Source organism: Petaurus breviceps, unplaced genomic scaffold (genome assembly GCF_028583685.1).
Source record: "Petaurus breviceps papuanus isolate PSGF00001 unplaced genomic scaffold, PetGlider_PUasm1.0 90762, whole genome shotgun sequence".
Taxonomy (NCBI): domain Eukaryota; kingdom Metazoa; phylum Chordata; class Mammalia; order Diprotodontia; family Petauridae; genus Petaurus; species Petaurus breviceps.
The window spans coordinates 6,175,275-6,198,547 of record NW_027187339.1 but is presented as its reverse complement, the minus strand read 5'-3'; the positions used below and the strand labels follow the sequence as shown (position 1 = coordinate 6,198,547).

The 23,273-nt window shown below is 41.4% G+C and overlaps 1 long non-coding RNA gene across 1 annotated transcript in view; it reads right to left on the bottom strand.

The window, feature by feature from the left end:
* The window catches only part of LOC138146477 (uncharacterized), a 260,767-nt gene extending 240,010 nt beyond the window's left edge, over window positions 1–20,757 (bottom strand). The window contains exon 1 of the long non-coding RNA XR_011164491.1: window positions 20,703–20,757. This is a non-coding gene — a long non-coding RNA (uncharacterized lncRNA). The remainder of the gene's footprint in view (window positions 1–20,702) is intronic.
* Window positions 20,758–23,273: the final 2,516 nt, after the last annotated feature.

The following is a 23,273-nucleotide window of genomic DNA, read 5'->3' as shown; positions in this document are numbered from 1 at the left end:
AAGCTGGGCTTCTCCCAACCAGGTGTTTCAAGGCATTTCATTTTTTTTTAAAGTCACCACTCTCTCACCTGTAATTCTGGCCCTAGCTATTCTGTGAATTTCTGGGTCACGTGTTCCTATTTTCCCTGGGAGACCCTTTGGAGACCAGGCAGCCTGGATTTCTTAGACCCATGTGTCCTCTTGCAGATTATTGAATTCAATATGGAAATGTAATAGAATATGAGTTTTTTCAAGGTGGGGAGTATTTTTTTTGCCACCAAGATATGAAAATAAGATTTTTTTAAAATGGTCAATAGTCAAACGGAACTAATAACAGGAATGAGGCCATTTAAGCAAAGAGAGATGGCCTTGTTACATGGAATTTCTGAATGGTCTGGTCTTGTAATTTCATTGATTTTCAAGAAGTCCTGGTGAGGAAACTCCCTGTACCAATTTGGATCTGCAATTATTCTCCAAACCATAGTCTTAGAGAAGGGGTATATGATATGATATATGATATATGATACCTTATTTGTATCATAGACCCCTAGTCTGGTGAAACCTGTGAACACATTCTCAGAATAATTTTTTAAAATTCATGATTGAAGGAAATGCTAAAATTCAGTTAGAAGTTATTGAAAAAATGTATTTTTGATTCATTATTGAAGGAAATACTAACATTCAATTAAAGGTTATTGAAAAACATTTTTTTAAATTCCTAATTGAAGGAAATGCTAAAATTCAATCAAAGGTTATTGAAAATAATCTTGTGCTTTTTAAATCTATCCTAGTACACAGATCTCTGAAACCCACAGATTTACATCCACTAAGAAACCATTTTAGAGATTTCACTATGGTGATGAGAGGGCAAGTTACTTGACCAGGATCACAAAGTCCTATGTGTTAAAGGGTAGGGTGCGGATCCAGGTCCTTCTGACTCCAAGGCTGGCTGCCTCTGCAGAACACCATACTACCTCTCAGGCTTCCACAGTGCTTGTGTTAGATATGGCAGTTAAATTGATTTAGGCATAGGCATCATTATGGAGACTGCGGGGCTTCCTGGCTAGCACCATACAAGATAGATGTAGAAGGGGAGGTCTTTAATTGTCTGCTCCCTACAGATGCAATAGTCAAAAATCCTTATCTCATCCTCAAGGTCTGACCTGTTACCAATAAGTCAACCCTACCTTGGTAGCGGCTTTGGTATATGGCCCTTCCTTCCCATGACACTACCACTCTTGTGCAAGCCTTAATTCTTTAGACAACTGCGAGAGTCTTCTGGATTGTCTTCCTGTCCCGAGTTTCTCCTCATTCCAGTCCATCCTCCATTTGGCTGCTAATTTGATCTTCCTAAAACACAAGTCTGATCATGTCACTCTCCTAGCCCTAGTCAATAAACTTCAGTGGCAGCATGATACCTCCAGGATCAAATAGAAAAATCCTCTGGTTTCTAAAGCTCTTCATAACATAGACACCTCCTACTTTTCCCACCTTCTTACACTTGACTCTCTTTTCTACTCACTCCCTACCCTCAGGGACATTGGCATCCTTGCTCTTCTTTTTTTTGGGGGGGGGTAAGGCAATTGGGGTTAAGTGACTTGCCCAAGGTCACACAGCTAGTTAAGTGCCAAGTGCCTGAGATCGGATTTAAACTCAGGTCCTCCTGATTCCAGAGCCAGTGCTCTATTCATTTTGCCACCTAGCTGCCCCACCTCCTTGTTCTTCTTCAAAGAAGGCACTCCATCTACCAACTCCAGGCTTTCACTGGCTCTACCCCAAGCCTAGCCTGGAATGCTCTCCCTGTCTCTGATTCTGGCTTCCCCAGCTCCCATGACATCCCAGCTGAAAACCTGCCTTCTACAAGAAGATTGTCCTGATCCCCCTTAATACTAGAGTCTTTACTTTACTCATTAGCTCTAATTTATCCTGTTTATATCTTGGTTGTCCATAGTTATTTGCACATTGTCTCACCCTTTGGACTGTAAGCTCCTTCAGAGTGGGGCTTTCCCCTACCTTTAAAAAAAAATCCCGGTATTTAGCACAATACCTAGTACACAACAGACACTTAAGAAATTTTTGTCTACTAAGTGACTCAAATAGCTCACATTCACTTAGTGTTTGAAAAATGTTCTGCATACTTGTCACCTCACAATTTTGTAAGATTGCAATTATCCCCATTGTACAATGAGGAACCTGAAGTTGAGAGAAATTCAGTGACTTGTCCAGGGTCACACAGCTAGTATGTATCCAAGATAGCCTTTCCAATCCAGGCCTTCCTCATCCTACCTCAGTTGTTGCATGTTACCTCTCCATCTATGTCAAATTAAGTAAGCAAACATTTAGTAAACCATAAAATGTCAGATATAGATGATGCCACAGAGAGATCTAATTCAGCCCCCTCATTTTACTGTTTGTCAGTCAATCAACAAAAAGTTTTGAGGAAACTAAAGCCTAGGGCTATGAAGTGATTTGCTTAATATTAATACCCAGCACTTTGAAATGATCCTCAAGCTGTCTGGTCTCTACTTGCCCTTCTTGAGATATGCGTTAGTGTACTATCAAAGATGTAACCTTGTGGAAAAGAATTGGAAATTGAGGAGATGTCCATCAAATGGAGAATGGCTGAACAAGTTGTGGTATACGAATGGGATGGAATGCTATTGTTCCATAAGAAATGGTGAGCAAACAGACTTCAGAAACACCTGGAAAGACTTGCATGAACTGATGCTGAGTGAAGTGAGCAGAACCAGGAGAACATTGTATACAGGAACAGCCACACAGTGTGACAACCAACATTGATTGACTTAACTCTTCTCAGCAATGCAAGGATCTAAGACAACTCCAAAAAACTCATGATGGAAAATGCTATCCACATCCAGAGAAAGACTCATAGAGTTTGAATGCAGATCAATGCATACTATTTTCTCTTTCTGTTGTCTTTTTTTCTTTCTCCTCGTTTTTCACTTTTCTTCTGACTCTTCTTTCATAACATGACTAAGGTGGATGTTTAATATGATCAGATTGCATGCCATCTTGGGGAGGAAGGATGGGAAGGAGGCGGGGGCGGGGGGTGAAATTTAGAGCTCAAAATCTTTTAGAAGTGAATGTTGAAAACTAAAAATAAATAAATTAAGGAAAGATGTAACCTTGGAAGGAAGATTAGAGATTATCCAGCCCAAGCTTTTCATTTCACTGATGAAGATACACTAGGCTAGAATTTTCACAGCACTTTAACTTAAATATCTTCACAACAATTCTGGGAGAGGTGTCATTATTACCCATTTTATAGGCAAGGAAACTGAGGCCTGGAGAGGTTAAGCAACTCGCTCAAGGTTATTGGGGGAGCAAAGAGCTTACTAAGATCTCTCATAAAATGTGGCACACAGAACAGAACACACTATTCAGAATTCAATAATTCAGGGCAGAATTCTTGCATGCTGTCTCCCCCACCAGATCCCCACTAGAGAGTAGGACTGTGTTTTGTATTTCTTTGTACTCCCAGCACTTAGTTTAGTGCCTGGTACATGGTACTTTAACTACCTCCTTTGCCATTCTATTACCTACGGTTCTATTCATGAAACTTAAAATCACACTTGCTTCCCCATCCCTACCCCCACAGCACTCCATTGACTCACATTGAGCTTGTCATCCACCCAACCCCCACCCCAGGTTCTTTCCCTATGAATTGCTAGCCTCATTATCATTCCCATCTTGAATTTGTGAAGTCCTGCTCGAGTTAAAAAGTAAAATCAATTACACATTTCTCTCTCCATCACTCCCATCTGTTGATCCTGGTTCTGATTTTGAGATTTTTGACTCTGTCATCTAAAGTTTTAGCTATTCCTTCCAACTTTATGTCATCTGAAGGTATTATAAGCATATCAAAGATGCTTCCATCCAAATCACTGATAAACATGTTGAACAAACCTAGGCAGACCCTTACTGCCTGCCACTAGTAGAGACACCTCTCTCTCCAGGTTGATGCTCATCCATTAATCAGCCCCCACTGATCTGACTATACTCTCACTGACTTCAGCTCTCATGTCTCCATCTTGTCCACAAGAATATCAGAGGAGACTTAGTAGGCTTAGATTTCAGTAAGACATTTGACATTTAGCTCTTCTTTTTATAATTTTAATTTAAAAATATTTAGCCCATACTTTGTTTCATGGACCTGTTTGGATATTGGAGATTCAAAGACCCCTCCCTGCAATAAAATAAAATAAATAAAAATCCCTGTTCTTAGGGAACCTACAGAGAGAAGAGGGGAAAAGTTTCAGAGAAGAGGTCCTGAAGGAAGTGATCAAAGTCCCCCAGTGAGCAAAGGATACAAGAGATGGAACCAGAACCCAGTACTTCCGATTCCTAGTTGAGCATTTTGGAGCAGCCTTCATGGAATTTGCTCTCTGATGTAGGAGGATGAATGAGTAGCTGTGCATTCCAGAATGGCTTTTTCTTTCTGAACCCACTGGTATTTTCCACCTCTCCCTCACCAGGAACTGCCTAGTCCTTCCTTTTTCCATTATCCACCCTGACATCAGCCTTACCTGGGGCCCCATAAAAATCTTGGGATTCCTCTGATCTAGCCTGGAAAACATCCCCTTTCAGGCTCAGCTGAAATGGTTTGGAACTCAAGAGCACATTTCATTGTTGGGATAAAATTGACGACCTGAGCTGTAAGGCAGTGGCCTAAATCATCTTCATTATCTTCATCAGCCAACACATATTAAGTGCCCACCAAACGTAGGCAGCACTAAGTGGTGGGTTCCCTTAATCACTCCACTGTCTGATGCTCCTTTCCCATTTCCTCCTGGACATGCCTCTTGAGGCTTAGCACTGAAAGCATTGAGTTATAACATTTGGAATCTGAGTGGGGAATATCTGGCTCACCAGTAATTGCAGCTAGCTCTTAGCAACATGGGGCCACCAGAAGGGCAAAATATAGGGAGTTAGAGCATTCCCAGAGGGAATGCTGCTTCTGGTGCTGGCAGTTATTTGGCTACAAAGAAATATGTGGCATGTTTATTTATATGACTTTGGGAGAGTTATTTCCCTTCTCTGGCACTATTTCTTCTTCTATATAATGTGAATTATATGATGTGTTTCATCTACCTTAAAGGGTTATGCTGTACTTTTTGTAGTAGTAGGGAATGGGAAACAGAGTCTTTCCCCATTAATTTAGGTACAGCTAAACAAATGGATGTAAGGCATATAATCAATGAATATGAAGAATAGAGAAGCATGGGAAGATTTCCATGAACTGATGCAGAGTGAAAGAGGCAGGATGAGAAAGACAATATATGGAAGAAAAAAAAGACAACAAATCAACACTCTAAAGTTATAATGACCAAGCTGGCCATGACAAAGAGGTGAAAAACCATGCCTACCTCCCTTCTGAGCAGTGTTAGATGTAGGGTGTCCCATATCCTGTGGATGTGTTAGTTAGTTTTGCAGAACTGCTCTCCCTATCTGTTGTAGTTGCTGTTATTGTTACAAAGGGTAGCTCACTGAGTGGGGAGTAAGGAGGGATATTTTTAGAAATGAAAGTAATGTCAAAAGAAAAGATACAAATAAAGCTTTTTTTTTATAAAGATGATTCTAGAAGGCCAGGATTATTTCATCTATGTCTTTGTATCTCCAACATTTACCTAGCCTTAATCACTGAATGGGCCTTGCCTCAAACAAACTGAGACCTGGGAAAGACTTAAGCTTAGAAAGGTCAAGGTCTCCCACTACATCCAGAGCCATCTCCAATCATCCTGATATATATCTTGTTACTGGGCCCATATGGCTCCAGAGAGGAAAGAGAGACTGGTGACTTTGCACAGCCCTCCCTAACTTAAATCCAATTCACTTGGAAGTCAAGATATCACCTTCCTGATGTCATGGATCCTTTTCCAGAATGAAGGACAAACAAGAACTTAGCACAGTGCTGTACAAATGCTTGTTGATTCTCTGATGGTGAGAATTAAAGGAGGTGATAAATGTGAAAGCATTTCTCAAAGTATAAAGTGCTGCACAAGGATCAGGTATTTTAATTGTTCCTATCTGAAATGTAACTGGAAATTGAAGGTGTATGTGGATGGAGAGACTTCAGACCTGGGGACGTAGGTCCATATGGCACCCAGTGGTCAGGATACAGATACTATGGAGCATCATAAGACCAATCATGGAGGGATCACTCCAGGAGTAGGTTGGGCCATGAAGGAGTTCATCTTGGATGCCACTTTAATTATTTTTGATAACTATACTCTAAGCTCAGTTGTTATTTTTTTATTTTTAAACATTTGATTTCAAAACTTTGAATTCCAGATTCATTCCTTTCCTCCCTTGTCACCCATCCTTAATGAGAAGATAAGCAGCTCAGTATAGGTTGGACATGTGTAGCTATGCAAAACATTACCATAGTAGATATATTGTAAAAGACTGACTATATTTTCCTCCCTCCTATCCCACCTCCCACTTGTTTTATTCTCTACTTTGATCCTGTCCCTTTTCAAAAGTGGGTACTTCCAACTTCCCTCCCCCCGAGCATGCCCCCCCTTCCATAACCTCCCCTCTCATCCCCTTCCCCTACTCTCTTGTAGGGTGAGATACCCTATTTAGTATGTATGTCATTCCCTCCCTGAGTCAAATTCAATGAGAATAAAGTTTTGCCTTTTTACCTTCCTGTTCTTCCCCTCCATTGTAACCATTTTCCCTTGCCTCTTCTATATGAGATAGTTTACCTCATTCTGTCTCTCCCCATCTCCTTTCATTATACTCCTCTCTCACCTCTTAATTTCACCTTTAAAGTATCATCCCTTTCTATTAAATTGGTCCTGTGCCCTCTATCTATGTATACCTGTAAACATATATACACAAATTCACATATGTATTCATATGCCCATATACCCTTCTATATAGACATATATATGTATATTTCTATTACCTTCAACTATTTTCATGCTGAGAAAAGTTTAATCAGTTACAATTATCATTTTTCCATGTAGGAATGTAAATAGTTCAACTTTGATAGGTTCTTTATGATTTCTTTTCCCTGTTTACTTTCTCAAGCTTCTCTTGCTTCTTGTATCTGAATGTCAAATTTTCTATTCAACTATGGTTTTTTCATCAAGAATGCTTGAAAATCCTCTATTCCACTGAATGACCATATTTTTCCCCTGAAACATGATACTCAGTTTTGCTGAGTAGGTGATTTTTGGTTTTAATTCCTTTGCCCTCCGGAATATCATATTCCAAGCCCTTCAATCCCTCAGTGTAGAAGCTGCCAGGTCCTGTGTTATCCTGATTGTGTTTCCACAATATTCAAATTGTTTCTTCCTGGCTGCTTGTAATATTCTCTCCTTGATCTGGGAATTTCAGAACCTGGCTATAATATTCCTAGGAGTTTTCTTTTTGGGGTCTTTTTCAGGAGGTGATTGGTGGATTCTTTCAACCTCTATTATGCCCTCTGGTTCTAAAACATCAGGGCAGTTTTCCTTGAGAATTTCTTGGAGGGTGATTTCTAGGTTCTTTCTTTGATCATGGCTTTCAGGTAGTCCAATAATTTTTAAATTATCTCTCCTGGATCTATTTTCCAGGTCAGTGGTTTTTCCCATGAGATATTTCACATTGCCTTCTATTCTTTCATTTGTTTGGGTCTGTTTAACAGCATCTTGATTTCTCATAAAGTCATTAGCTTCCATTTGCTCCAATCTGATTCTGAAGGAATGAGTCTCCTCAGTGAGCTTTTGAGATTATTTTTCCATCTGGCAAATTCGACCTTTTAAGGCACTCTTCTTCTCATTGACTTTTAGAGCCTCTTTTGCCATTTGAGTTAGTCTATTTTTTAAGGTGTTATTTTCCTCAGTCAGACTGTTGACTCTCATCTCATAATTTTCTTGCATCATTCTCACTTCTCTTCCCAATTCTTCCTCCACTTCTCTTATTTGCTTCTTAAGGTACTCTATGGCCTGTAACCAGTTCATATTTTTCTTTGAAGCTTTTGGTGCAAGAATTCTGACTACACTGTCTTCCTCCTGTTTCATGCTTTGATCCTTTTTGTCACCAAAATAGGAGTGTAAAGTTGGGGTACTCTGTTTATTTTGTTTCCTTTTCCTGCTCATGTCACCACTCAGTCACTTGACCCCTGGGCTTTTTGCCACAGTAGGACTCTGCCACCAGACAGGGGAGCTTTGTACCAAATCTTGGGGTTTTCTCAGCTGCCAAAGGTATCAGTAGGGTGCCCTCTCTGAAGCCTCCACATGCTCTTGCAAGCTGGAGCACACCCCAGGACCTCCACCCTAGAATGCAATCTAGATACAAGCAGGTTAAAGCAAGAGTGATTACCCCTCAGACTGGTTGCTTGGTCTCCCTACATTCTGCAGGCCAGGAGCTGAAGCTTCCACATGGTGGCAGCTGCGCTGCAGCCCTCAGCAGCTTCTCACCCCTGGGGGCAAAAGCCAACACACTCCCAACTACTGTGTCCCAAAGTCCAGATTGCACTGACCTCTCACTTTGTCCTTAGCATCTATGTGTTGATAAATCTGGAAACCACCTCAGCTGCTGGTAATCTGAAGTTCCTCCAGCCAGTGGTTGGTCAGGCCCACCCTGGGACTAAAATCTCAGGCTGGTGTAGATCGGGGGTTGGCTCCCAGGGTGCTGTGCTGGCTGATTCCTGCCAGCCTGCCGGGCTGTCCTCAGCAGGAGGTTAGCTTCTCTGTGTCATTTTGTGGGTTCTGTAGCTCCCAAGTTTGTTCAGAGTCCCCTTTTACATGGATTGGAGGTGGTGGGAGCTGGAGCCACATGGAGGTCCTCTTTCTACTCCACCATCTTGACTCCCAAGCTCAGTTGTTTTAACCTGCTGAATTGTTCAACCCTTTAAAACACCCTATAAATGTAGGTTTTGTTGGGCAAAGGCCCCTGGCTCTGCCCTAGTTATAACTCTTGATTGCTATTACAGAGGGACACACAGTTATACTCCTGTATATTTAAGCCCATCAAGGTAATAAATAGAAACTAGAAGAAACCTCAGAATCTCAGATTCTGGTAACAGCTAAGTAAACACCTTGAGGAGCTAGAAGTTTCTAATCAGTCCTACAAGCTGTCTGACCAGGGTCATGCCTACCAGTCAAGTGAAGTCAATCCAACTAGACTGTCACAACTTGAACAGAGCAGGGAGTATAGGGACAGAACAACTTTAATTATGGCAGTGTTAGATACAACCCAGTCAGAACCACATTTCTCATCAGTTGAAATCCTTACTGTGAGTTGTTACCCTTGAGCCCTTTGTACCCAGCATTGGGGATATGAATAGCGATGTTTATAGTTTGTGGGCTCAACTCTGAGGTAACAAAGTCAAGTCAATAAAATAGTACAGCCTTGAATAACCTCTCACCTCCTCTTCCTTATCTAAATCATATGAGGCTCACCCAGTAGGGACTTAATAAATATTTAGTTGAACTGAATGTGTGGAATGAGGTAGTGAAGAAAGATATTAGGGGAAAAAAAGTAAAGCAAATGACAAGCACAAATCAAAGATCACACCACCCATGCAAAATAAGTTCTGACCAATTTTTAAAGGAGGGGAAACAGAGGAAAAGCAGGTATACAGTTCAGCAAAGAGCTACAGACTCCTGGATTTTAAATTGGGGCAAGTGCCTTGGATTTTATGTGTGTGCCTCATTTTGCAAAAGTCCTTGGAAGGTTCAAGAAGCATCTATTGAGTCTCTGATGTAGGTTATTTGTGGCTGTATGTGTACAAGGAGGGCCTGAGAGGCAGATGAATTCTCATAAAAATTTCCACAAACAAAATAAAGACCTTCCATGGTCCTACCATCCCCACCTTTTGTATCAAGGTAAAAATCAGCTGCCCAATGAATGTGTGAAACAGTTTTGAAGGAGAAAAATCACAAAGGCAGGCCAAGTGAGGAGGGAAGTTATATTGGAGATGAACCTGTGGTGTGGAGGGAAGGGTTACCAAATCAATTAACAAACATTTATTAGGTGCCTGCTATGTGAAAGGAACTGTGTTAGATACTAGAGAGTTCAGTTTCTCATTACTTCTCAGTTAGACCATTGCAATAAGTTTAACCCTTTCCTCCCTCCTCCCCATCCCTTCCCACTAGACCTTCAGGAATTAGAAGCAAGTCAACATGACTATTTCTGGAATGCAAAAGCTCATCAATTGTCCTATGGCTTTACTCACCATCCCTGTGACCTACCAAGTTAAGACACCCTTCTCTAGAGCATTTGTTCATATGATTATAGATAGCTTTGATTTTTTCATCTGAAAACTGCCTATTTATATCCTCTGACCGTTTGTCAATTGGGTAATGACTTATATTCTTATAAATTTCATACAGTTCTCTATATATTTGAGAAATGGGGCCTTTATTAGAGACACTTGCTATAAAAATTGTTTCTCAGCTTTCTGCTTTCCCTCTATTCTTGGTTGCATTGATTCTGTTTGTGCAAAAGCTTTTTATTTTAATATCAAAATTATTCATTTTGTATTTTATTATTCTCTCTATCTCTTGTTTGGTCATAAATTTTTCTTTTCTCCATAGATCTGACAGGTAAACTATTCCTTGCTCTCCTAATTTGTTCATGGTATCACTCTTTATGCCTAAATCATGTACCCATTTTGACGTTATCTTGATATATGGTGTGAGATGTTGAACTCTCTAACCATCATTTCTTTGTACAGGCTGGTTTCTCTTATTAGAATGTAAGCCTCTTGAAGACCAGGATTTTTTTAATTATAGCTATAGTGCTAAGCATGATGCCTACCACATAGTAAATACTCAATGAATTGTTTTTTTTTCATTTATTTATCGATTCATGGCTTCCCTGCCTCCAGTCTCACTCCCCTGCGCACACCCCCCCCCCCCATCTCTGGTCCATTGAATATATTTGTGCCAGATTGATTTTCTTTTATGTTATTCACTAACTGATAAAGGGTGTCAAGCTGAAGAATTTAAACATTAAATGTCACTCTACAATCTAGCTCCAATATACTTAGCAAAATGTATCTCATAAAATCATAGATTTAGAGCGAAATGGCATCTTCTTGGTGTTGTTCAGTCATTTCAGTCATGTCTGACCCTTTGTGACCCCATTTGAGGTTTTCTTGCAAAGATACTAGAGTGGTTTGCCATTTCTTTTTTCAGTTCATTTTACAGATAGGGCAACTGAGGCATCAGGGTTAAGTGACTTTCCCAGGATCATACAACTACAAAGTGTCTGAAGCCAGACTTGAACTCAGGTCTTCTGGACTCCAGGTCCAGAAGAACTCTATCCACTGAACAATCTAGAATCCTTCAGAAGGGATCTTAGAGGCTATCATTTCCAACTCTCTAATCTTACAGATGAGTAAACTGAGGCACAGAGTGGTTAACACAGGGTCACATAGATGGTAAATGTCTGAGGAAGGATTTTAACTCATTTCTTTCTGACTCTTGATCTAACACCTTATTCAATACCTTACATTATTTTCCTTCATGAACTCTAGGTTCTCAGCAAACTGGACTGTTTACTATTCTACAGACATATCCTACCTGTATGCCTTTACTCATTCAGTTCCCTATACCTGATATAATCTTCCCCTGTACTACTCAACTCACTGAAATCCTACTTATCCTCGAAGGCCAACTCAAACTCTTCCTCCCTTCAGGAAGCCATCCCTTATCTAACCCAGCTAGGAGGTAATCTCTGCCTCTTCTGAACTGCCACAGCACTTTGTCTATATGCCTCTTAGGCACTTTTTATACTCGATATTATGGTTATTGATATTTATTTTAGGCAGCATGATAAAACAGGAAGGGTCTTGAATTTATAGACATAAGATCTGAGTTCAAATCCTGTCTCAACTTTATACCATCTGGGCAATCTCTACTTTTAAAAAAAGTAGATAATGTTATGTGTACTCTCTACATCACAGATATATGAGTGTCACATGAGCTGATCGATGTAAAACATAGGTTAATACTGAGGCACCATAGAAATGCCTTTCATTATTATTGTTGGTAAGCGTCTTTCAAACAAGGATGTGTCTTTTCATTTTTTTAGCCCCTAGTGCTCATAACAGTGCTTTTCATAAAACAGACACTTACATTTTTGACATTCTTAATCATTCATTTATTTTGGGTCAGCTAGCTGGTACAGTTTACAGAGCACTGGGCTTAGAATCAGGAAGACTCATCTTTCTGAGTTCAAATCCAGCTTCAGACACTTACTAGCTATGTGACCCTGGACAAGTCACTTAACTCTCTTTGCCTCAGTTTCCTCATATGTAAAATGAGTGGGAGAAGGAAAAGGCAAACCACTCTAGCATCTTTGCCCAGAAAGCCCCAAATGGGGTCACAAAGAGTCAGACATGACTTAAAGCAGCAAGAAAAAGCATCTGGTCATTTTAACACCAGCCAGGGGAGCAACTTCCTTCTCTTCTAATGTCTCTCTACACCCAGTCTTCTTGAATCTCTGGCCTATGTCAGTAGGAAACCCAACCAAAAACTATGACCTTGCAGTGCCCCAGGGATGCCCATTCCAGCATCTCATTTACAGATCTCTGAACTACTATACTTGTCCAGTACTGAGTTCCAGTATCCATCTACAACAGCTCCCTAGGATTCATACTTATCCAGTCAACTGCTGCTAAATTAATTCATCCAGGATGACCTGCAGGTCCCTTTCTCTCATCAAACACTGACTTCCATAGTAACAGTCCCAGTCACTATATCCAATAACACACACACATGCACACACACACACACACACACACACACACACACACACACACACACACCCCATAACAGAGACTCTACATTCTCAGAAGATGAATGCTTCATTGGCTGTGATACCCAAGCAGGGGATGTTCAATTAAATCCACTTCTTCCTCCCTCCTCCATCACTTTCCCCCTCTCTTCCTCTGTTCATCCAGCCCTCCCCGTGAGCCCTCTTGGCTTTATTACTTTAGATTCTTGAAAGTCAGTCACTACCTTATCCACCAAGGACCAGGCTACTATCAGAGCTTCTAGCTGATGGAATGTAATTGACAGATTTAGGGACTGCCACACTGAAGTGTATGGGAAGGGAAGGCTTGGCTGGATGAGGGAGCAGGGAGAGAACACAATCCCTGGAGCCAGCCTGATTGGCTGATCACCCAATCTCTGATAACTCCTCTTGCTTGGCATAGCTTCAATCAGCCAGACAGCTATCTTTTCAGGGTGCATTTGCTCCTTTAATAAGGGAAAAAAAATCTCCCCCTCTAAGATGACAGGGTTTGAGATGGAAAAAGGAAAATGAGAGTCCAGAAGAATGATTCTTGTAAGTCTTCTTCTTTTCCCCTCAGCTCTTTGCCTCCTCCCTAGGTCTTTGGATTATATTCTCTTCTAGATTCAGCTGCTTCCAGAGGATGGTGGGAAAGACAGTCAGAGAGGAAGAGATCAAGAATGAGAGAGAAAGTAGAAGAGATAAATCTCCCAGTTGTCAGTGGCTTAGACTTCAGTGTTGTCTTTGGAAGAAGAAGGAAGTCAGATTTCCTTTGAAATCTCTCAAATCTTTTTGCTTTCTTTTTTTTACTGCTACTGCCTCCATCTTAATTCAAGCCCTTAGTACTTCTCCCCGAGTTCACGCTGTCTTTTTGCCTATATGTCTTTCCTTAGTAACAAGGGTAGAGAGGGAGGGCCTCAGCACTGCACTCTCAGACAAGAACATCATTAGCCCATTTGGGCTCCTCAGCATCTGACATTCCCCACAACTTGACCTTCATAAAAGGTAGTACAGTCCTGCTCTCAAGGATTCAAAGGGCAAATTGCACACCTCTTGTCCCAGTGGTTCACCATCTACACCAGAGGGAGACACACAGACTCTCACCAAAAAAAAGGCTATCTGAGAAAGATGATCCTGGAAAGAAAGAAATTCCAGATTCCATAGGATAGGAAGTCCTCCTGTGCAAGGTCCTATGTGGTACAGCATCCCAACTGTAAAACCACACAGGGTTTCTCCTTGACAATGACTTCTCACCTGGAAAAAGAGAGTGGGGACAGGACAGGATTGGGGGAAGGAAGAAAGACAATGATGGTAGTGGTGATGTTCTCATCACCAGCATGGAATAAGCTTCAAATGATGAGTGACATAGCCCAAGGCTACCTACTTCCCTTAGGAGTCATAGCTAATGAGAGATTTTGTTTCAAATGGGTGGTTTGTGAGGCTGCTCTCAGGTTGCCTTACATCTATCACTGAATCACTGAGGCCATCCCAAATCCCACCCCCACTGAATACAGATTGCAATGATGATTATCATGAGCTTATGCTTCTTATTTCTCTAATGTCTTCCTCTTGATAGGGACAAGAAGCTATGCCACTTCCACTTTGCCCGTACAATTGTGATATCTTCCTAAATGGTCTTATTGCCTCTAGTCTCATTCCTCCTCCAATCCAGCCTGCATATTGTGGCCAGATTATCTTTTTTTTTTTTGGTTTTCGGAGGGCAATCAGGGTTAAATAACTTGCCCAAGGTTACACGGCTAGTTTTTCGTGTGTGTGTGAAAGTGTCTAAGGTCGAATCCGAACTCAGGTCCTCCTGACACCAGGGCCGATGTTTTACTCACTGAGCCACCTAGCCACCCCTAGATTATCTTTCTAAAGGACTATTTTCACTGTTTCTCAATACAGAACAATGGGTAGGTCTACAAGCAGAAAAAATTCTATATTCCCTGGCTTTTCATTTAAGGCTTTCCAAACTTGGTTCCAACCAACTTTAGCATCTCCATTAAAGTTTCCACTCCAACTTAATCTACTGGGTGTCCTCAAAATAAATAATACTCTTTGCTCTCACTATTCCCATCCTGACCTCAGAATGTCCTCTACCAGTTTATCAAAGCCAATAGATTGGGGGTAAGGGGAAAGAAAAGGTCAGAAGACTTGGATTCTAATTCCGACTTGTTCACTAGAAAGTTGTTTGGCCCTGGGTACACTAATTAAATTAATCTGATACATAACTTGGTGTAGAGAGCAGAGAACAAAGTATGGGGTTGGGAGTAACATGAGAGAAGTGGACTAGATAATCCTTTTCTGTTCTAAATGTCTACTAAAACACCTACTTCAAGAAAGCATGGTAAAGTAAAAAAGTTGCATTTGGAGCTGGAAGATGGAGGTTCAAATCGCAGCTCTAGTGCTTACTACCTATGTGACAATGTAAAAACCATAGTCTCCCAGAGCCTTAGTTAGCTGTGATATGGGGTAGAAGTGGTTTAGATAGTCTTTGAGTCCAATCTTTGATTTTACATCCTAAATCCTCCCTCCTTCAGGAAGTCTCCCTAGATTACTACAGATCACATTGATTTCTTTGAATTTTTGCATCCATTATTGAATACAGTATTCATGTGGCACTTGGTACATCATATATTTACTTGTTTTATTAGTGCTTTTTTTGTGCACAAATATCCCCAATTAAAATCATTTGAGGATGGAAATAATTATAACAACTCATAGCTATTGATAAGGTAAATTATGTTGATAATTTTCCTAATATTGAACCAAACTTGCATTCCTGGTATAAATCTCACCTGGTGATAGTATATAATCCTTGTGTTATATTACTATGATCACCTTGCTAATATTTGGTTCAAAATTTTTGCATCAGTAATAATTAGGGAAATTGGTCTATAATTTTCTTTTTCTCTTTTAGCCCTTCCTGGTTTAGGTATCAGTACCATATTTGTGTCATAAAACGAGTTTGGTAGGACTCTATCTATTTTTCTAAATAGTTCATATAGTATTGGAATTAATTATTCTTTAAATATTTGGTATAATTTTCATTCATGAACCCATCTGACCCTGTGAATTTTTTCCTAGGGAGTTCATTAACGACTTAACAACTCACTCATTTTGCATTTTACAAAACACTTTCCTATTTGGTAGATATTTGCTACGAGTATCACTTTCCTGATTTGACAGATAAGAAAACTGAGAGCCTGAAAGGTAAACAGCTTTATCCAAGGTTACACAATTAGTTATATGCTAGAACCTTCACCCTAAGTCCCCTGGTTCCAAGGTGACTTAATGCTCTCCTCGTTATGCTACTCAATGTTACTAAGATTAAGGGAAAGGTAGGAGGGAAATCCCAGCACTGTTTGTACCCTCTAAGAACTAGGGGAACAGGGGCAGCTAGGTGGCATAGTGAATGGAGCAGAGGCCCTGGAGTCAGGAGGACCTGAGTTCAAATCCAGCATCAGACACTTACTAGCTGTGTGACCTTGGGCAAGTCACTTAACCCCAATCGCCCTGCCCTCCAAAAAATAAAAAAAAAGAACTAGGTGAACAGGATAAAAGTCTCTGACAAAGAAGTAAAGCATCCCTCCCTCCACCTTCCCTGATTTAAGCCTTGCTCGTTTCCTGCTTGTGACAAAATCAGTTGAGTTAGTCTTGAGAATATAAGTAACCAGGGGACTGGGCAAGAAAAGGAAGAATAGGGGTCTGGAGTACAGGTAGTTGGTGAAAGCCTGGCTGAGGAACAGAAGGACTGGTTCCATCTGCCCCAGTCACAAGAAGGGGGATGTTGAACAGGGATTTCCAGGTAGTTGTTTGCTAAGAACAAGCTGCAAATTTCTGGATACTTCTTGAAACACCCCCAAGAACTGCAGGTAAAATGCCAAGAGTCCTGGCTGGCTCTCTGGATGGTCTCTGGGGAGCATGTCCACACAGCCAAAAGGCAGCACGCAGCCACGATCCTCCACTATTGGTTATTTTTGCATGCATACATTCTCCCTGTGATATTCTAAACTACATCAGGGCCATGACTTATTTATTCATTCTCAGATATGGCATCATGGTAGGCACAATGTAGGAAGCCTTATGTCTTTCTAAAAAGGAGGTAGGGGAAGGTGAAACTTTCAGGTAAATCTGAAAAAACCCTGGGGTGCCTTAGAGATGTCCAATCATTTGGGACCCAGGACCCATTCAATGGAGAAAAAAGAACCCAAGTCTCTGGTTTCTGGCCCAGGCTCTTCTACAAGACCCTGGGTAATCTTGGGCCAATGACAGTAGATCTCAGCTTCATTTTTCTCCTTTTCAACAGAGGGATAACCCCAGCAGCCTTGCCTTCCTCACACAGATGTGTGAATCTAATAAGATAATGGATGCAAAAATGCTTTGGAAAAAGTTAGAACCATTTGCACTCTGAGTAAGGTATTACTATTATTTATGCACCAATCCACCTAGCATTTCATTTTATTCTAGTGGCAATGAGGAACACCATGCTCCTTTAATGTGGGTGTTTTTCATCCACTGGTTGTCTGTGAAATTGGTTTCAGGAGTACTGCCCTTCCCCATTAAGTGCATCTCAGTTCTCAGCTTCAGATTGCATCTCTGATCACCAACGCAATAGTAGTCAGTGATGTATGTCTATACCTACCTGGGGGTGTCTGTACTTCCTGGTTACAGACTGTTTCAGGTAATACCCAACGGCTAGGCCTCCTAGATTCTTCTCTCTTCACCCTATCCATTTTCTTGAATGTGCAAATGTAAAAGCCGTGACTATCCCCATCAGGTGTGTGAGTCAATCTATTGGAAAGTGTTCCTTTGTGGAGGTGGAGATGGGAATGAGAGATTCATAGGGTCATAGTTTTAAAGCTAGAAGGTACCTTAGAGGCCCTCATTTTTTTTCCCAGATAAGCAAACTGAGGAAGTTCACACAACTATTAAGTTCCTGAATCAGGATTTGAATCAGGTCTTCCTGACTAGTTGATGCCATGGATGGAGTGCCAGGCCTGGATTCAAGAAGACTCATCTTCCTGAGTTCAAATCTAGCCATAGACACTTATTAGTCATGTGCCCTGGGCAAGGCACTTAACCCTATAAAATGAACTGGAAAAGGTAATAGGAAACCACTCTAATACCTTTGCCAAGAAAATTCCAAATGGAGTCATGAAGAATTGGACATGACTAACAGCAACAAAACTTTTCCCCTGCCTATAAGTGTCTTGGCCATGTCTGCTCTGTAACTCTTAAAACCCTAAGAAGCCTGGATTAGGCCTTCTAGATCTCTATCTCTAGATGCAATTCTACAAAAAGTTAATAGAAGAGAGAAAATGACACAAAATTACTTTTTGAATCTGTGTCCATGCTTGTTTCCCTACTTCCTGCCACAGTGAATGGAAAAATAAGACAATGGGAAAGAAGACAAGCCTCTAATAACCCTCTGTATAATAACAAACTCTCAAGAGTTTCAAGAAAGACCTCAGAGATCATCTCATTCAACTCATGCCTGACCAAGAATCTCCTTTATACTACTCACTGTATATGGTCATTCAGCCTTGTTTAATAATTAAGAATCCTACAACCTCCTGAGACAGTCCACTATATTTTGAGCTACCTCTAACTATTAATAAGGTTCTTTGTTTGTTGCTTTTTCCCTTTAGCTGGTAGCTTCTTGTCTGCCACTTCATCCATTGTCCCTCCTCGTTCTACTCTCTGGGGCCAACAGAATTAAATCTAGCTCTTTTTCCACAAGAAAGCCCTCCAAATTCATAAATATTTCTACTATGGCCTCTTTCCCCTCAATGCTATTCTTCTATGGGCTTAAATATAGCAGTTACTTTAACCGATACTACCAAGTTATCATCTGAAGTGCCTGACCAGCTTTGCTGTCCTCCTCCAGATCCTCTCTTCAGTTTATCAATGTCATTACTTGTGTATCAATGTCATTATTTGTGTCCATCAGAATTGAACTAATGCTCTACTAGAACATTGGTTTCTAACACAGGATCCATGGAGGGATCTTTGAATTTAGATGGGGAAAACAATGACATCTTTATTTCATCAACCTTTGACCATAATTTAGCATTTCAGTCAATTGTTAAAAAAAGCATTATTCTTAGAAGGGGCCTATAGGCTTTACTAGACTGCCAAAGAAGCTCACAACATCAAAAAATTAAGAGCCCATAGGTTAGTGTTTTTATGACCATAGCAAAGTGTAGAGTCCATAGGGGCAGCAAGGTGGCTCAGCAAGTAAGAGCACCGGCTCCAATGTTGGGATGACCTGGGGATCAAATCTGGGCTGAGATACTTAGCACCACACCCAGAAATAATTGGCCGTGTAACCTTGAGCAAGTTACTTAACCCTGATTGCTTAAAAAAAAAAAGTATAGGGTCCTATGTTTGGGACATGAAGCCTCTCTGCAATGTGCACCCTCTGCTCTAACAAGCCTAGTCTCTCTCTCTCTCTCTCTCTCTCTCTCTCTCTCTCTCTCTCTCTCTCTCTCTCTCTCTCTCTTCTCCTTCCTTCCTTTCTTTTTCTTTCTCTTTTCTCCTTCCTTCCTTTCTTCTTTCCTTTCTTTTCCTTTCTCTTTTCTCCTTCCTTCCTTCCTTCCTTCCTTCCTTCCTTCCTTCCTTCCTTCCTTCCCTCCCTCCCTCCCTCCCTGCATTCCTTCTTCTTTCCTTCCCTTCATTTATGTCCTAGTCAATGTAAGACCCTTTTCATGGTTCTAGGGTTGGACATACAAAAATGAATGGCCTGATTGGAGAGATAGGACAAGCACAAGACCGATTGACACAAGGCAGAATAGGAAAGTAAAACCAAAGGCATAACGAGTTCTCAGAAGGGACCACATGAAAGAGAACTGGTCTTTGCCCTGGGCATCCGCAAAGGCTTCTTGTAGGTTACTGGTATTCTGGCAGGACGGATAAAAAGTGGAAAAAAGTGTTGGAAGGTCAGGGATGGGGGGAGGGGGTAGAAGAAAGGACATTCAGGGTAGAAAACACATGTAAAAGGAGGAAAGCTTGGATCTGTTCAAGAAATAGCAGAAATGAGGCATATAGGGAGGACAAAGTAGAATTATGGGAGATGAGGCTAGGGTTGGGAATAGATCACTGAAGGCCTTCATTGCCAGAACAGGCAACTTTGAACATTTTGGCAAAAGGGAGTCATCAATGAGTTTGACATGGAAGTCCATGGTATGATAGGAGCAGAAGGTGTTTCAGGAAAGTTAATATGACAGAACTGTATGCTAAAGTGGAGAAGAGAGAGCTGGAAGACAGGAAGACCAACCAGGGGAATATAGTAGGGACCTAAATAATAGCTCCCAAAATGCTTTCTTAATAATAACCCCCTGAATTGACTAACTAAAGATTTTTTGTTTTTATTTGTTACTGATAAATGATGGTCAGAGAACTGAGTGCTGTCACTTCTGATACTCAAAAAAATGAAGTGACTTGCCCAACTAGATTTGTTCACCCACCAAGTAAGTATCAGAACCAAAATTTTAATATAGTTTCTTCTTGATAAGTTCATCATTATTTCCACTGTACCAGGTTGTATCTAGAATCAGCTAGTTATATTAGCAATAGTGAAAAGGAAATGCATGAAAGAAATATTGGAAGTAAAATCAACACTGTTTACTGAATGCACTTTGTATACTCATGACTTTAAGACATTTGCTCATATTCGCCACCTCCCTCTGCCATTAAACATACCTTCCCTTCCTTTCTACCCATATGGATTTGATTCATTTAACCAAGCCTGTAGCACCCACACAATATAATATGCCAGCATAGTGCTCAATTGCGAAATGTAACAGACTCTCCATATATAAGACAGAAGCAAAACATTTATTCAGACACCAGAAAACCGAATCCCAAAACCAGAAAGCTGAATCCATCATAGCAGAAAAGAACTTAAAACACCACAACAACACAGAAAACCAAACCATCTTTTAGCCTTCCCACAAACCAACACTTACAAGTCTAGCTGTCTGCCTGGGTGCATTCTCTCCTCCCTCCTTCTGTAATTGCTCTGAATTCCAGCATCCTGTGGGCTCTGCTCCTCCCTTCAGTAAATTCCTCCACCACAGGTGCCATGTGATTCCATTCAGCCCATTAGGGGGCAGGGAAGATCTTCAAATCAGGGAAGGTCTTCAAATTCCCTTAGGTCTATTAAGGGGTAGGGGAGATCTTCAAATTCCCATTACTATTACAAAGCCTAACTCCAGACCTTGACTGTTCCCTTCTCCTACAGTACTTTGATGCTATACCCATTATGCCCTTAACATAACCTGATTGCTAGAGTTCCTCTAGTAGAGAAAGTAATATGTTAGTACAAAAGGCTAATTAGGTTTGTGAGGGCAGGGGCTGTATCCTTCATCTTTCTTTTTCCCAGAACCTAAAACAGGGCTGGGTTTGTAGCAGATATTCAATAAACATTTTTGATTCATCTAAGTATTTATTTAACAGGACTGCTGGCTGGTTGTTATTAGCAATTTTGGCACCTGGGACAAGCAGCAATGAAACAGGTTTGACAATTTCAGATTGGAAAAGAGAGGGATTCTGGGATACTGGCCTCCGTGGGGAGAGGGGAGGGCAGAGAGGGGGATCTATTTTAACTGACAAGTCTTGCTAAGTAGGTGCTAACCTCAGTTGTTTCTAACCTACTACAGCAAATGCTATCAAGTTCCTACACATTTTGATGGCCTGGGACAAAGCCCTAGTGACCATGCCTTAGTTTTGACTCTGCTGGTTCCTTTAGATGTGAGACAGGGGCAAGGGTGGCTCTGAGGGGACAGTGGCCTTAACTGACTATGGCTCTTCCCTGAAAGGAGAATTGCTACTAATAAGAAGATTAAAAGGAACAGTGTGCTTTGCCTGCTGACCACACCTCCTCCCTTTCTCTCTCCTCCCCTCCCCACCATCCCCAGGAGAGGAGGAGGGCTGAGGAGTTGGCAGTGGATCTGGGCTGAACCTTGTGATGATGGAGTGCTGTCTCACCCTGATGTTTTCACTGGTGCCACAGCACAAGGCTGTCTGGAAGCAGCTTTATAGCTGCTGGCTTTGTGTCCCTGCTTTCCCTAATGCATGGTCACTTTATTAAACTCAGTGGGTTCACACACTCATTGCCCCCTCCTCCCTTCCTCCAAGATAGGCTGAGCTCTGAAGTTCTTCTCCCCTGCACCCTCCACATCCTGCATAAATCAGAGCAGAGCGAGGGGGAAAATAAACTGTGAAGGAGGGAAGCTGGGGGATTCATCACCAGCCCCCACGATGAACAGAACCATTTGGCAGGGCTCCTGTCTCCTTTATCCTCCCCTCTCCGGCCCTTGAAAGAGAAATCTGTTACCAAGAAGGATCTTTTGCCAGAACTGCTAGTCATTTATCTGGAGTATTAATATGCCAGCCACTTGTGACCAAGCCTGTGACACTGATCACTTAAGCCCCAGATGATTCCTCTCAGGGAAGGATGCTCGGTGCTCTAGGAAGCTAATGAGTCCCCTGCGGTGCATTCTGGTTACCTTTTGTTTAGATTTGTGAGCACTTCTTTCAGAATCCCAGCCAAGTGGGCTCCCCTGACAGGTATCTCTGTGATAAGTGAGGACGACTGACAAACAGAATCGAACTCGGTCCCCAGGGAGGCCAGCTGGCTCCCTTCCCTCATGTCAGGGAGCTTACAAAAGGAGAACAAAACTCAGACCAGCCCCTAAAGAGATTAAAAAAGAACAGCCCTTCCATGCCAAATACCCCCCAGCCACACACACACACACACACACACACACACACACACACACACAGACTCCATACACATACACACACATAATGTAGCAATACCTCTACAAGGCAGAAACCAACAGGTCTTGGACAATCCTACACATTCTCTCAGGTCCTTCTGGAGACATTGCCTCTCCTAAGAAACCTTCCCAGATCAAACCAATTAGAACCAATCATTCCCACCTTGGAACTCAAAGCTCTCACTGTCTGTGTCACTTACGTGGTGGTAAAATATGCCCTGCCTTATCTCATCTCTTGTGTTGTGGTCCTACAATTCAACTTACTAAATCCGACTAGTGAAAGAAATTTCATTAAAGGCGATTGTAGAGCAGCTGAATGGGCATCTTTGCATTTTCTTTTATTCCTGCCCTTTCAAGGTGTCAAGGCCAGAGTATTCTTGATTAAGGAGATGGGCTTCAGCATGAGATTATATAGAGACCTTGCTCTCTGCCTGCAATAGCAGAACATTCTCTCCAGCCCCCAGTGTTACCTTTAGTCATCTCAATTGCCACTAGGGACACATACTACCCTTTTCAGAGACCAGGTCTTTCATTCCAGAAATCTCCTCCCAACACTCCAATCATCCAGATAATTTAGATTCAGCTTTACTGAGAATGAGACTCTCTTTGGGTTATTTTGGCCTCTTAGACACCCATAATGCTCACACTGGGCAGGCTGCTTCTGCTACAGATTTGCTTCTTTTTCTTGTCTTCCCTTGGAAATTTTTATGTTCTGTGCATCTTCCCCTCTGATTTTCTGGCTGATGCCTATCATCT